Source organism: Chrysochloris asiatica, unplaced genomic scaffold, assembly GCF_000296735.1.
Source record: "Chrysochloris asiatica unplaced genomic scaffold, ChrAsi1.0 scaffold00029, whole genome shotgun sequence".
In the NCBI taxonomy this organism is placed as follows: Eukaryota; Metazoa; Chordata; class Mammalia; order Afrosoricida; family Chrysochloridae; genus Chrysochloris; species Chrysochloris asiatica.
In genome coordinates this window covers 10,645,482-10,658,524 of record NW_006408547.1, presented here as the reverse complement: position 1 = coordinate 10,658,524, position 13,043 = coordinate 10,645,482, and positions in this window count along the sequence as shown.

The following is a 13,043-nucleotide window of genomic DNA, read 5'->3' as shown; positions in this document are numbered from 1 at the left end:
TGGCAGCGTCGATGGACTCAAGTGTGCCAACAATAGTGAGGTTGGCCCAGGATTGGGCAGTGTTTCATTCTGCTGTACGTAATGTTGGTATGGGTCAGTACCTACTCGATGGCTCCTAACAACAACAACAACAAACCACTGGGAGCAATGGCCTACTCAAGTTCACTCATAATATTAACCATCATATCCTCTTGTTTCTGTGTCTGTGTCTGACTCTGTGTCTGACTATGTGTCTGTGTCTGTCTGAGTCTCTGTATCTGAGTCCGTGTTTCTGTCTCTGTTTGAGTTTGTGATTGTGTCTGTTTCTCTGTGTCTGTCTGTGTCTGAGTTTATGTCTGACTCTGTGTCTATATCTGAGTCTATGTCTCTATCTGTGTCTATATCTGAGTCTATGTCTCTATCTGTGTCTGAGTCCGTGTCTGTGTCTTTGTCTGTGTTTCAATCTGTGTCTGTGTCTGTGTGTCTGTGTGTCTGTCTATGTCTATGTCTGAGTCTGGGCTTGGGTCTGAGTCTTGGTGTGACTCATTTTCACAGGAAAAGCTGGAAGTTTTGCATAAACTCTACATGTAATTCTCTCTTACTCATTTGCTTAAGAAATCATATTTGAGTACACACATATGAAAACAACATTTCATAAACTTAGCTTTGGCTCTGTTCTAATAAAAGTACCAGAATAAATTCTCTAGGCCAGGCAATGAACTAAATGTCTTGCAGCATCATCCATTTTAAACTTCGTATCAGTTTTATAAGAGAGTGAAACTAAGGCTTACAAGGTGGAAAGAGGCAAGAGTGAGTTTAAATCTGTTTCTGTTTCCAGAATCCAGGTTCTTAACCACTGTTTAATACTCCCACTCTTGACTATAGGGTAACAGTGGAGCCAAGCAATTCAGATGTACTTAATAAATATTATGTATATACATATGACTTAGTTTACCAAAAATATAAACCACTTTCAATTTTTGATGTTTTAACAGTTAATAATAATAAAATATTTTCATTTATTCTGACGACTAATGTCAGCACATTAGTGCATCAGAAAACTGCAGGTGTGAAATTTACTCTTGGCCAATGACTTTGTTTTTATATTAAATGGCTACAGTTTTGCAGAGAAAACCTAACCAGAAAGTGGGTTTGATGGTGAGAAGAGATGATGGACAATTATGGTGTACTGACCATATGGATTATGTTCAAGAATTAATAGAGTTCTGGCTATGTTTCATAATAGTGTTTGGATCAAGGTTCAGAAAAAAGTATCATCCAAATGTGATGTGATTTTTTTTCTGAGAGAGTTAATTTTCCAGTGTAAAAAACAAGAACAAATAAGCAAAGTGTTACCTTGCATTTTGTTGGGTTCTCTAACAGAAGTAAACACTGAGTAGCATAATGACCCAGAAAGATCTAATGCTACTTCCCTGGAAGAATTGCAGTGACACAAACTCAGAGTTAAAATAAGGATCAAGATAAAAAATGTAGTTACTAATAGGGTTATCAGATTTATCAAAAATTAAGTTACAGCATACCTAGTGAAGTTTGAAATTCAGATATATAATGCATTACTTTTTCAGTTGTTATTGTTATTAAGTGCCTTTGATTCTGATCCGACCCATAATGACCTTGTATAGGTTTTCCAAGTAGCAGCTGGTGGGTTCGAACTGCCAATCTTGTGATTCACAGTCCAATGCTGATCCTGCAGTGCAAGTCCATTTTAATCTAGTCATTTACAACTTATGATGACCCCATGTGTTACAGAATTTTCCTTGGCTGTAATCTTTATCTAGGTTGATTTTTCTGTGAGGCATACTGGGTGAGTTTGAACCATCATAAGTTTGTGCCGGATATTACATGAGACCTACAGAAAATGAATCTAATTTCATATTCATATTGTTTGTTTGATTTATTATTTGCATAATTCTTTTAAATTCCTATGTGTGCTTTTCTAGCAGTGTCTGATCAAATTTGTAGTAAAATGCAGGGCTGTATAAACCATGTTTTCTAGTGGGAAATAAGGGTAACTTAAGATATTGAACTAATATGAAAACTTTTCCTCGGCCCAAAGCAAAAAATCTGGTTTACCAAGGTATTATGTATCATTAGTTAAATGAAGCTTCCAAAGGGAGTTACAACTGAGTGAATTCCAATTTTTTTCTAGTCCACAGATTGATTCAATAAACTTTAAAAAGCAGCAGGAGGTATTATGTCTTACTCACCTTTAAGAATGTTGCCCAAATGTTCTTACAATAGACCTAGGTTCATAATTCTATTTCTGAAGTTTTATATTGCCTCATGTTTCATAAGCCTTCTTTTATAGATGGAATAATTAAGTAGTTAATATTGGTTAAGTGACATGCCTGCGATTATACCTTGAGTCACTGGTTGAGCTAGGAACAGAACTCATAGCTTTGAATTTTCAATTCCCTGCCTAGCCCTTAGAGTCCTGCTGTCTGGCTTAACCCAGCTTTAAAAGTCATGTCCCTGACAATTTAAGACATTAGCATCATTAGTGATTAAGGAGACACAGAAAGCCTAGGCCTTGGGTGCTGTATGTGAAATGTAAATCAGCCAGAGGGGATAGCAATGCTGTGCTGAAAATGGGAGTCCTAGTGTGGCACTGTAGGGTAATGCACTGGATCTCAAGATCGGTTGAACTGCAAGTTTGGAAGTTCAAACTCACCAGCTTCTCATAGGAAACTATACAGGGTTGCTATAAATCAGAAGCAACTCAATGGCACATAACAACAAGAAGTGTGGTGCTGTAGGAAGGCATGAACTGCTTGCTAATCTCAAGATCAAAGTTTCATTAACATTAGCAATTGCAGGTTCCTTTATACCCCTAACCCACTCAGGACTTCACTGGTTACAGTGAATGTGAGTAACCTAAGGAAGTAAAGTCAGAAGGTCACTTTTGAAATAGTCATTGGTCTGTTTACCCAATGTGAAATACCCTAATGGGAGCTGACCAACATGGACAGGTGACCTATTCTCCTGGACTAGAATGGATTCTAGTCCAGCTGCTCCTCAGATGCAGGGTCACTATGAATTGAAGCCAACTTGATGGCTCATAATGACTACAATGTACTGAAAATGTACCCTGGGAGCTTCATTGAAAACTTAGTTGTGGAAAGATACAAAATCATCTTTTCAAGAAATCATCTATCATTCACAACTAAAGAAAAATGATCTAGCAGTTCAGCAACTCTCCAATGAAAAGTAAACATTTACTTAGAAAATTGACCTTTTTAATACCCACTTGCATATGAACTCTTTTTCAAAGGAATACTCCAAGATAGATGGGCCAATATGAACAGACTTTAAAAGTAGACATATATTTTTATGTAGTCTTCAGTTTTCTTAGATGACTCTTCCTAAGCCAATTAGTTACCTCACTCCAGAACTTGTGAGGAACATTTATGTGACAATAATAACTAATCACAAATTCCAATACTTCACTTACATTTATGTAAATACCCTTGTTTTCTCCCCAAGAAAGTAAGTTGTACAATAATAACAATAATTATTTTTCAAGAGTTTCAGAAGAACAGTATCTGGAATTTTATTCTATACAAGTACCTTTACATACAATCTGCTGGTTTAAAACATTTTTAATGTAATAATAATAATAAAAGATAATTGTTCTAACAAGTTCTTGTGACTTACTGGGTACTGCAAGTAGTTAGTGCTTGGTTCATATCTCAACCCAAAGAGAGAAGAGTTTGCTTGGAAAACAAGACCTGGCAATTCTCCTCTGAAAAGCCAGTCGTGGATAGCTTTATCAATGGAGCACTGCTATTCTCAGGCACATATAGGGTATCTTTGAGTAAGAACTGATTGGATAGCAATAGTTGGGTTATGAAGTACTTGTCCATTTGATGCTTCCAAAAGAATCCATTCCAGTCCAGGAGAATAGGTCACCTGTCCATGTTGGTCAGCTCCCATTAGGGTATTTCACATTGGGTAAACAGACCAATGACTATTTCAAAAGTGACCTTCTGACTTTACTTCCTTAGGTTACTCACATTCACTGTAACCAGTGAAGTCCTGAGTAGGTTAGGGGTATAAAGGAACCTGCAATTGCTAATGTTAAGTAAAAGAAAACCAACAATACAACAGTATTAAAATAGCATTAAATAGTACAGGGACGTTTACTCTGCATTTATTGGCTTTTCTGACAGTTTGTGACAAATGCTATAAAAGTGCTCAACACCAAGCAAGAAAAATTGTGTTTAAAGGCTGTTGCCGGAGCATGAGCCAAGGTTTGTAAACTGCATTGGGATGCAGGGTGGATCTGGCTAGAGCTAAATCTTTTGTTTGCATATATGAAAGCAAGTGGAGTCAAATAGCTTTTTCCAAAGTTCCCTGCCTTCAGATATGACCTTTAATTGGTCATATTAACCAGGTTTACTTGATTCTTTTATTGGTAATGAACCTCATTATGTTACAACTTTAGGCCAGCTGTAATTACCAGTCCTTCATTTAGCAGAACTGTTGTAAAAACGGAAAGAGCTCAGGTGGCACAGTGGGAAAGTGCTTGGCTGCTAACAGAAGCATTGACAGTTTGAATCTACCGGCTGCTTTCTGGGAGAAAGATGTGGCAGTCTGCTTCTGTAAACATTTACAACTTTGGGAACCCTAAGGGAATTCTACTCTATAGGCTGTATATGAATCAGAATTGACTTGATGACCCAGTCATGGGTTTTCTGGAAAAAAAACCCATTGCTGCTGCAGCCTCTGCTTACTGTCAGGACAAGAGAAAGTCATCTTGTTGATCTTGCTAGGGACTATTGTGTGGTCCTACTCATGGTGATCCCATGATCCCATGCAGCATCTTCAGGATGTTTACTACTGTGATCCAGAGAGTTTTCATTGAAGTGGAAGCTTCTGTTTTTCAGCTAGATTTTATACTATATTTACAAATCAATCACATGTGCTGATGTTGTTGTTAAGTGCTGTGGAGCACCTTCCAACTCATAGTGATCTTATATAGGGCTTTAAAGGAGCAGCTGGTGGTTTTGACTCACCAACCGTATGGTTAGCAGTCTAGTCTTACATCAGATACATGCTTTGAAACTCATTCTCCTGTGATTCCAATGAACCTTGTTTACACCCTTCAGCAGTTATGTTCTGTTACATTTCTTCAGGACTTGCAGGTAAGTTAGGGACCTGGGTACACTTTGATTTTAAGATGTTAGAGAATTCTGCTTTATTTTTACAGAGTATGGAGATTGGATTTTATTTTCTTAAACTTCAAGACTTTTCTGTCCATGAGATCACTTCTGCAGAAAGCCTCTTTGATGCTTTATGGTGCTGCATTCTGTCTTAATTACTCAGGGTTATTTTGTGTTTCCTTCTTGGCATTTTTGACCCACACAAAATTGGGGAAGTTTCTGTTCTTTTAAAATGTACCCTTTTCTCTAGCCATGGTATTTTCATTCTGACCTTTTTAACTCTGTTGACTCACTTATTGTAAAGAACATATTACAGTTTCTTTTTGTACCTTGTTGCACCTGGTTGGTGAATATCTTTAATGGATTTCTCCAGTTTACTCCAAGTTCTCAACAGAAAACTTTTGAATATTGTAATTGATTGTTATTACAGAGGCCAAAATTATCAAAACTTCTACCTTACCAAACGCCTTGAGTGAATGATTTACTATTTCTGGGGCTCAAGGTTATGGTATGAGGGGGACATCATGGTCAAATAGCATAACATAATCCCAACATACTACTTTTGTGAGGAGTGAATGAGGTCTGAAAAGCTATTGGCTGACCATCTAAGGTGCAACTTGTGGTCTTGAAAATTGAAGATGTTTGGAAAAAATTAACCCAATGGACTAATGGAACACTTAAACATCAGTCTCCATGACCCTGAGACGAAGAGCTAGATGGTGCCTAGTTCACTGCCAACTGGTCTGAAAGGGTTCACATTAAAATTCCCAAGTAGGAGAAAATGTGGAACAAAACTCGAAATTATAAAAAAAAAAAAGAAGACAAAAACAGGCATACTATCAAACGAACTGACTCAATGGCACTTAACAACAACTTTCAAAAAGAGACTGAAGGAACTTAGAGCTATTGCAGTTGGTCATGTTTCAGGTCTGGAATTCAACTTAGCCTTGTGGCTCAATTTTTAGTAAAGCAATAGATAGGTGCATGTTGTTGTTATTAACTGTCGTGAGTCGATTCTGACTCATAGCGACCCTGTATAGGGTTTCTGAGGAGCATCTGGTGAGCTTGAACTGCTGACCTTGCAATTTAACCAAGTTTGCAGTCTGGCACATTAATCCACAGCACCACACCAGGAATCCTGATATGTATATAGAAGGGACAGTATTAGTGAAGTATGCACAGCCTACAGTGGTACACCATTCAAGATCCAAAGAGCAGCACTGATGTAATGATGAAATTCACAAGGGTTGGGAAAGAATAAAGAGTGGCGCTGTGGGTTAATGCGCCAGACTGCAAAGCCATTTGAACTGCAAGGTGAGCAGTTCAAGCTCACCAGTCCCTCCTCAGAAACCCTATACAGGGTTGCTATGGGTCAAAACTGACTAGATGGCACTTAACAACAACAACAACAACAACAACAACCAGAATCACAGGGAGGAATTGTGATACGTGATGTTACATTGGAGGGATTGTAATCATCAAAATGAAAGAAAATATACAATTTGCTGAATGATTAAAACCAATGACTTGCTCTGTAAACCTTCACTCAATTGACAATTGTTGTTGTTGTTAAGTGCCGTCGAGTCGGTTCCGACCCATAGCGACCCTGAATAGGGTTTCCGAGGCTGTAAATCTTTATGGGAGCAGATCGCCTCATCTTTCTCCCGCGGAGCAGCTGGTAGTTTCGAACTGCTGACCTTCCGGTTCACAGCCCAATTCGTAACCACTACGCTACCAGAGCTCCTTCAATTGACAATAAAAAGTTTAAAAAAAAAAATTGATTGCTAGGTCTTGAAAACCCTGATTTTTCTTTCTCAATTCAGAGACAGATTATTTATAGAAAATATGCCTGGTTCATAGTTAGATATTACTAATTTTAAAGCTTTATATTTAAGTTAGGTGAGCTTTTAATGGAGAAATGAAAAATGTGGAACAAAGGCACAATTAAGTACTAGTATTTTTAAGACTTTTTTCACATTATAAAATCAATAAAAGATTTAGAAGTTTTGAAAAATAAAGATATAAATAAGAAAGTAACAATTCCATTATCCATTAGCTAAGAGTAAACAAATTTAATGTTCTAGTATTCCTCTTTTATATTTTTTCTATCATGTATCTACTGTCTCTGGTAGCATAGTGGTTACGAATCAGGCTGTGAACCTTAAGGTCAGCAGTTCGAAACTACCAGCTGTTCCGCGGGAGAAAGATGAGGCTTTCTGCTCCCGTAAAGATTTCCAGCCACGGAAACCCTGTACAGGGTTGCTATGAGTCGGAACCAACTCCATGGCACATAACAACAACAGCAATCTACCGTCTATGTATGCATGTATGTATCTGTTTATATATGCAAACATAACTGTTGTTTTTAGGTATCATGATTCTGCACCACTTCATAGCCCTGAAGAGAACAAAGCAGTGCTCAGTCCTTTGCCAAGCTCACAAAGACTTTATTGTTGGAAGCCCTTCATTGTGGCTAGTATAGCTTTTACTAATATGGATCATAAGCAACCAGTAACTGTTAATATTTTCTGTCTGGCTATTTTTTACATAATGTATTTCATGAATATTTTTTCCTTCTTTAATAAAAATACACTTATTCAGTGTTTGTATTATATTTGACTAGCATCTTGAAGGAATCCTGGTGTGGTGCTGTGGGTTAATGTGCTGGGCTGCAAGGTCGATTTGAATCGCAAAGTCGGTGGTTCATTCTCACCAGTCGCTCCTCAGAAACTCTATACAGGGTCGCTCTGATTCAGAACCGACTCCACGGCACTTAGCAACAACATGACTAGATTTAATATTGCCCATCCATCTCCTGCCTAACTGTCCCCCACTGCCATTACTGCTACCCACCTCTGATTCCCCAGATGAGTAGTAAAAAATGTTACTCTTAATATATCGGAAAGTGTTGTATATATATCCTCTACTGCATCCTATTTTAATCGAACTCATAGTTTTTACTAAGTCACAGAAATGGAATATAAAAAAGCTTATGTCTCACAATTATCACCACTGGTTTTTGTTGTTGTTAAGCATGGTCGAATCCGTTCCAATCCATAGTGATCCTGCATAGGGTTTCCAAGGAGCAGCTGATGAGCTTGAACTGCCAATCTTGTGGATCAAACCAACTTTGCAGTCTAGCCCGCTGCACCATACCAGTGGTAGGTAGTTAAATATATTCAGAGCAACAAAAGAATGCTTTGAGACATGCCTTCCAACTCAGATGGTACATTTTGCTGTCTACCAAGGGACTCTTAATTTTTCTACTTTATCAGAATAAAAAGGCTTTCATATTAGAATGTTGTTGTCTATACCTTTTCAAATGAACAATAATAAACAAAATTGCCTTTCTTTTTCTCTTCAATAAATTTGATAGCTTTTTCTCCCCAGTGGGATATAAAAGAAAAGTAACAGATGTCCAGTGAGAAAGTTTCTTGCCTTTCCTTTTTTTTTTTTCCTTACCAGATTCCTCTTAAATTACATAGCAGAATAAATTGTCTAACTAATATTTTTTCTTTCTAATTTTTTATAATTGAAAGATCCAACCAACCAAAGAGGAATACTTACAGACTCAACAATCTTTTAGTACTTGTTCATGCATGTTGGATTGTTTATATTAATAGTTACCAATGTAGTGTTAAATATTCTGTCTGTTATATTAATATTTAAAACAGTCAAAGCGTTTTGGTTCCTGTAAGATTCATAGAGTATCTTTTATCTTGATGGAGTCTGTTAAGTAATTCTCCATATTCCTTTACAAACCAATTCACATATTGTGTTTTTATTCAAAATGCTTTTATATTGAAGTAAAGACTCTAGATCAATTTTGTCCAGAGCTAAGTGTCAAAGATCAATTCTTTTATTAGTCTCATGTGAATACGGGTTATAATTATAATCTAGCATGATTGATTTACGTATGTGACTTTTCATTGATTTTTAATGTAATTATTATCTCTTCTAGGTAGCAACTAACATGTTCAGTATAGTTTTGAAATATAAGAGAAGTCTAGTAAAAGATAAATTAGCAAATGACATTCTTTTCTCCACTAAATCTGTGACTATTTAAATTCTAGAAATCAGTAACTCAGTCCTGAATAGTAAATAATCGTAAAAGTTCAGGATTCACTCAACCAAAAATAGCATAAAAAAATGTAACCACTAAAATCCAGTTTGGAGGCTTTTCTAAAACACCGTATCTATTTCAAAGATATTAAAATACAAAATCAAACCGAAATGCTTTCGTTCAAGCAATTACATTTCATTAACTTTTCATTACACTAAAAAGAAAATGTAAACACAGAGTCAAGCCATGTAGAATAAGAAGACATAATTATAACACAAATCTTTGTAAAGTTATTGCTTTTCGATGAGCTTCCTAGTAGGCAGAGTAAATATAAATAGAAGAGGCTTAAGGCGCCCCCTTTTTTTTTTTTATTAAAGGAACGTATGAGTTAGAGGAGATAAATGTATCTAATCTGAACTTTTTTCCCACTTGTCTTTTATAAGAGGAAACCTTGGTGGCAGTGTTGGATTATCCATTAAACAAAGTAAGCACAAACTTTAATTCTGGTGCAGTGCTGTAGGATAAACACTGGATCTCAAGGTCAGTTTGAACTGTAAGGCTGATGGTTCAAACTCACCAGCCACTGCTCGTAAATCCTATACAGGGTCGCTATGAGTGGGAACCGATTCAATGGCACACAAGAACAACAAATAAAATAAACAATAAGCTTCCTTGTGCTTATGATTAAGCTTGTGTTTACTTTGCTTATTGGGTAACCCATCTCTGCCTGGTAATACAATAATTAAAGCATTTAGCTGCTAATGGAAAGGTTGGCGGTAAGAACCCACCAACCTCTGCAAAGGAGAAAGCTGCGAATCTGCTTTTGTGAAGATACAGCTTTGCAAGCCTGATGGGGCAGTTCAATTCTAACCTGTAGGATCACTATTGAATCATCATCAACTCAATGGCAATGCGTTTGGTCTTTATGCTTTTGTTCTTTGTAAGACATGTTGAATGTCATGATAGATGCTGTCTTCAAAAACAGTTTTTAAAGGAAAAAAGCTAAAAGGAAGCCAAGCAGCACTGCAATGGTGTTCTAAGTAGTGTTCCATCTATGGGTGTATTTTATAGCTGTCTTTTATAAAAACTACTGTTTTGTTTAGCTCCATAAAGACGTGAAGGTTCTTTGTGTACCAAACAGTTGGCACCTAAAAAAGCAATTCACATACTGAAGTACCTAGAATGCACCACTGGTAACAACTGTTTAGAACACAGGCCTGCATTCAAATCTCAGCTCTGCCCTTAGCAACATGTCACTCAGGGCAAATTGCTAACAAACATCTTCGGGTATGGAAAAAATACATTAATAAATGTAAATTGCTTAGACCATGCCTGTTGCATATTAAATAATCAAGAGACGTTGGCAGTTATTATTTGTATTCATGAATATTTTTAGTCTTTTCATAGATATTCTACTGAAGATGAACCTGTGACCAGGTAAAGAGTTCCTTCTCTTGTTTTGCGCCCACATTTTGCAAGCACAAGATGTTTTGAAGAATTATGTTCTATTGCTTCAAGGTCATTGTGAAAAGGAGTTTCAAAAGGTGAGCAACGCTAGTAAATGAAGTGCTCTCTCTGTTTGTCACATCTCATGTTACTCTCCCAATGAAATGGAAAAAAAATAGATTAAAAGAAAAAAAGGTGTACTTCTTTGTACACAATAGAGTAGTTTTAAGGTTGAAACTCGAATAATTAGGGTAGTTGGCAGGAGAAAGGAGTAAAGATCTCTTTAAAGCATGGGTCATTACATTATGAGCTAACGGTTCTGAGTTATGGCTGAACAACAACCATAAAGACATCTGTAAATAAAACATTTCACTTCTAGCACTCCTACTCATTTGGAGAGATCCATTCAATTAGGTTAATCACCTAATTTGTAGAAATACTGCAGCCCAAACAAAATTTGCTATCTTCCATCAATCTGATCACTAAAATCAACTTACATCCTTATTCCCTTTTTTATTTTCCTGAGACACACGTAATGATATTGAGCAAAATACTCAGTACCTTTGGATATCATTAAGCCATCTTCATCTGAGTTTACAAGACCTGTTCTCTCTGCCTCATAGGTGTGCTGCATTTATCAACTAAGAACAATGTATGTGAAAAGGGATTGCCCATTGAGAGTTAGAACCAGGGTTCAATGGTAATATCCCAGTTCATCCACTTATATTGGTTCCTACCTGCGTAATAGGATTCATTTCACCTCTCTGAGAATCAATTTTGTTATTCTTTACATGGTGACATCAGTTGCTTGCCCCACAGAGTTGTTATATTCAATTATTCTTTCAAAATATATTTATTAAAGCCTAGTGTGGTGCTGTAGGGTCAGCACTGGACTGTGAACCACAAGGTTGGCAGTTCAAATCAATCAGCTGCTCCTCAGGAACCCTATACAGTGTAGTTATGAGTCAGAATCAACTGGACAGCACTTAACAACACCATGAGTCAGGCATTGAATTATGTATTTAAATATTGATATAATACATTATACGTCAGACTCTGCTTCTTACAACCATTCCCTTTTCATTTAAAAAGTGATGAAAGCTTCATATCATTATCTTCATCATCGTTACAGTCATCATCAACACAGCAGCTGATAACTTTTTCTGCTGTTACATTATAAGGAGCTCTGGTAGCATTGTGGTTACGAGTTGAACTGCTAACCTCAAGGTCATCGGTTCAAAACTATCAGCTGTTGCATGGGAGAAGTGCAAGGCATTCTGCTCTTGTAAGGATTTATAGCCTCAGAAACCCTATACAAGGTCACTATAAGTCAGAACCAACTTCACAGCACATAAGCAACCAATCACCATTACAATATACATTTCAATGTGCCACTATTTCCCATGGCTTAGCTCATTTACAGAGTTATACAGGCCTGGAACATAACCCCCAAATTTCTGTTTTATATGTGAACATAAGTGATAAGATAATGTCTTTTTGTCCAAGTTGTATTAAACATGATTAAAGATGCTGACAAAGAGTAAATATCTGTGCTTAAAGACTTTGTATTTTCTTACCTGTAATCTCTTCATTCAGTTGCCATTGTGCATCATGGATATACTGCATAGTTTGTATGTGTGTCTGTGTGTAGTATGTGCCTTACTGCCGATTTTTCCCAATGACGTCAGAGTCCTAATGTTAGTTCCTAGAAGATACTGATTGCCTCTCTACAGTAGTCTAGAAATGACTGCAGACATTTGGGTTTACAGTCTAAAACTGTTTCATGATCAGTCACTTAATTAACTGTTGATGGACCATCTAGGCACTTTCGTATTTGTGTAGCATTTTCTCTGACTCACCTTGGAACTTACATTTGATTACTCATGAAGCAGATTCCTGAGTAACAAGTGAGACCTACCCATGAACCATAACATAATTATAGGAGCAAAAACGGTGACATTTGATTAATTCTAGCATTGTTGTTGTTATTAACTGTTGTCAGGTCAGCTGTGACTCATAGTGATCCTATGCACAAGAGAATGAAACACTGCCCAGTTCTGCGTCAGTCTCAAAATTGTTACACTTGAGACCATTGCTGCTGTCACAGAACCAAGCCATCTGCTCGGAGGTCTTCCTCTTTTTTTGCTGACCTTCCACTTTACGAAACATGGAGTCTCACCATCCTAGATTTTAATGAGCATTCTGGTTGTGTTTCTTCCAACACAGGTTTATTTACTCTACTGGCATTCCATGGCACCTTTATTATTCTTCTCCAACACCATAACTCAAATGCATCAGTTCTTCTGTTGTCTTCTTTATTCATTGTCCAACTTTCACATGCATATGAGTTTATTGAAAATACCTTAGTTTGG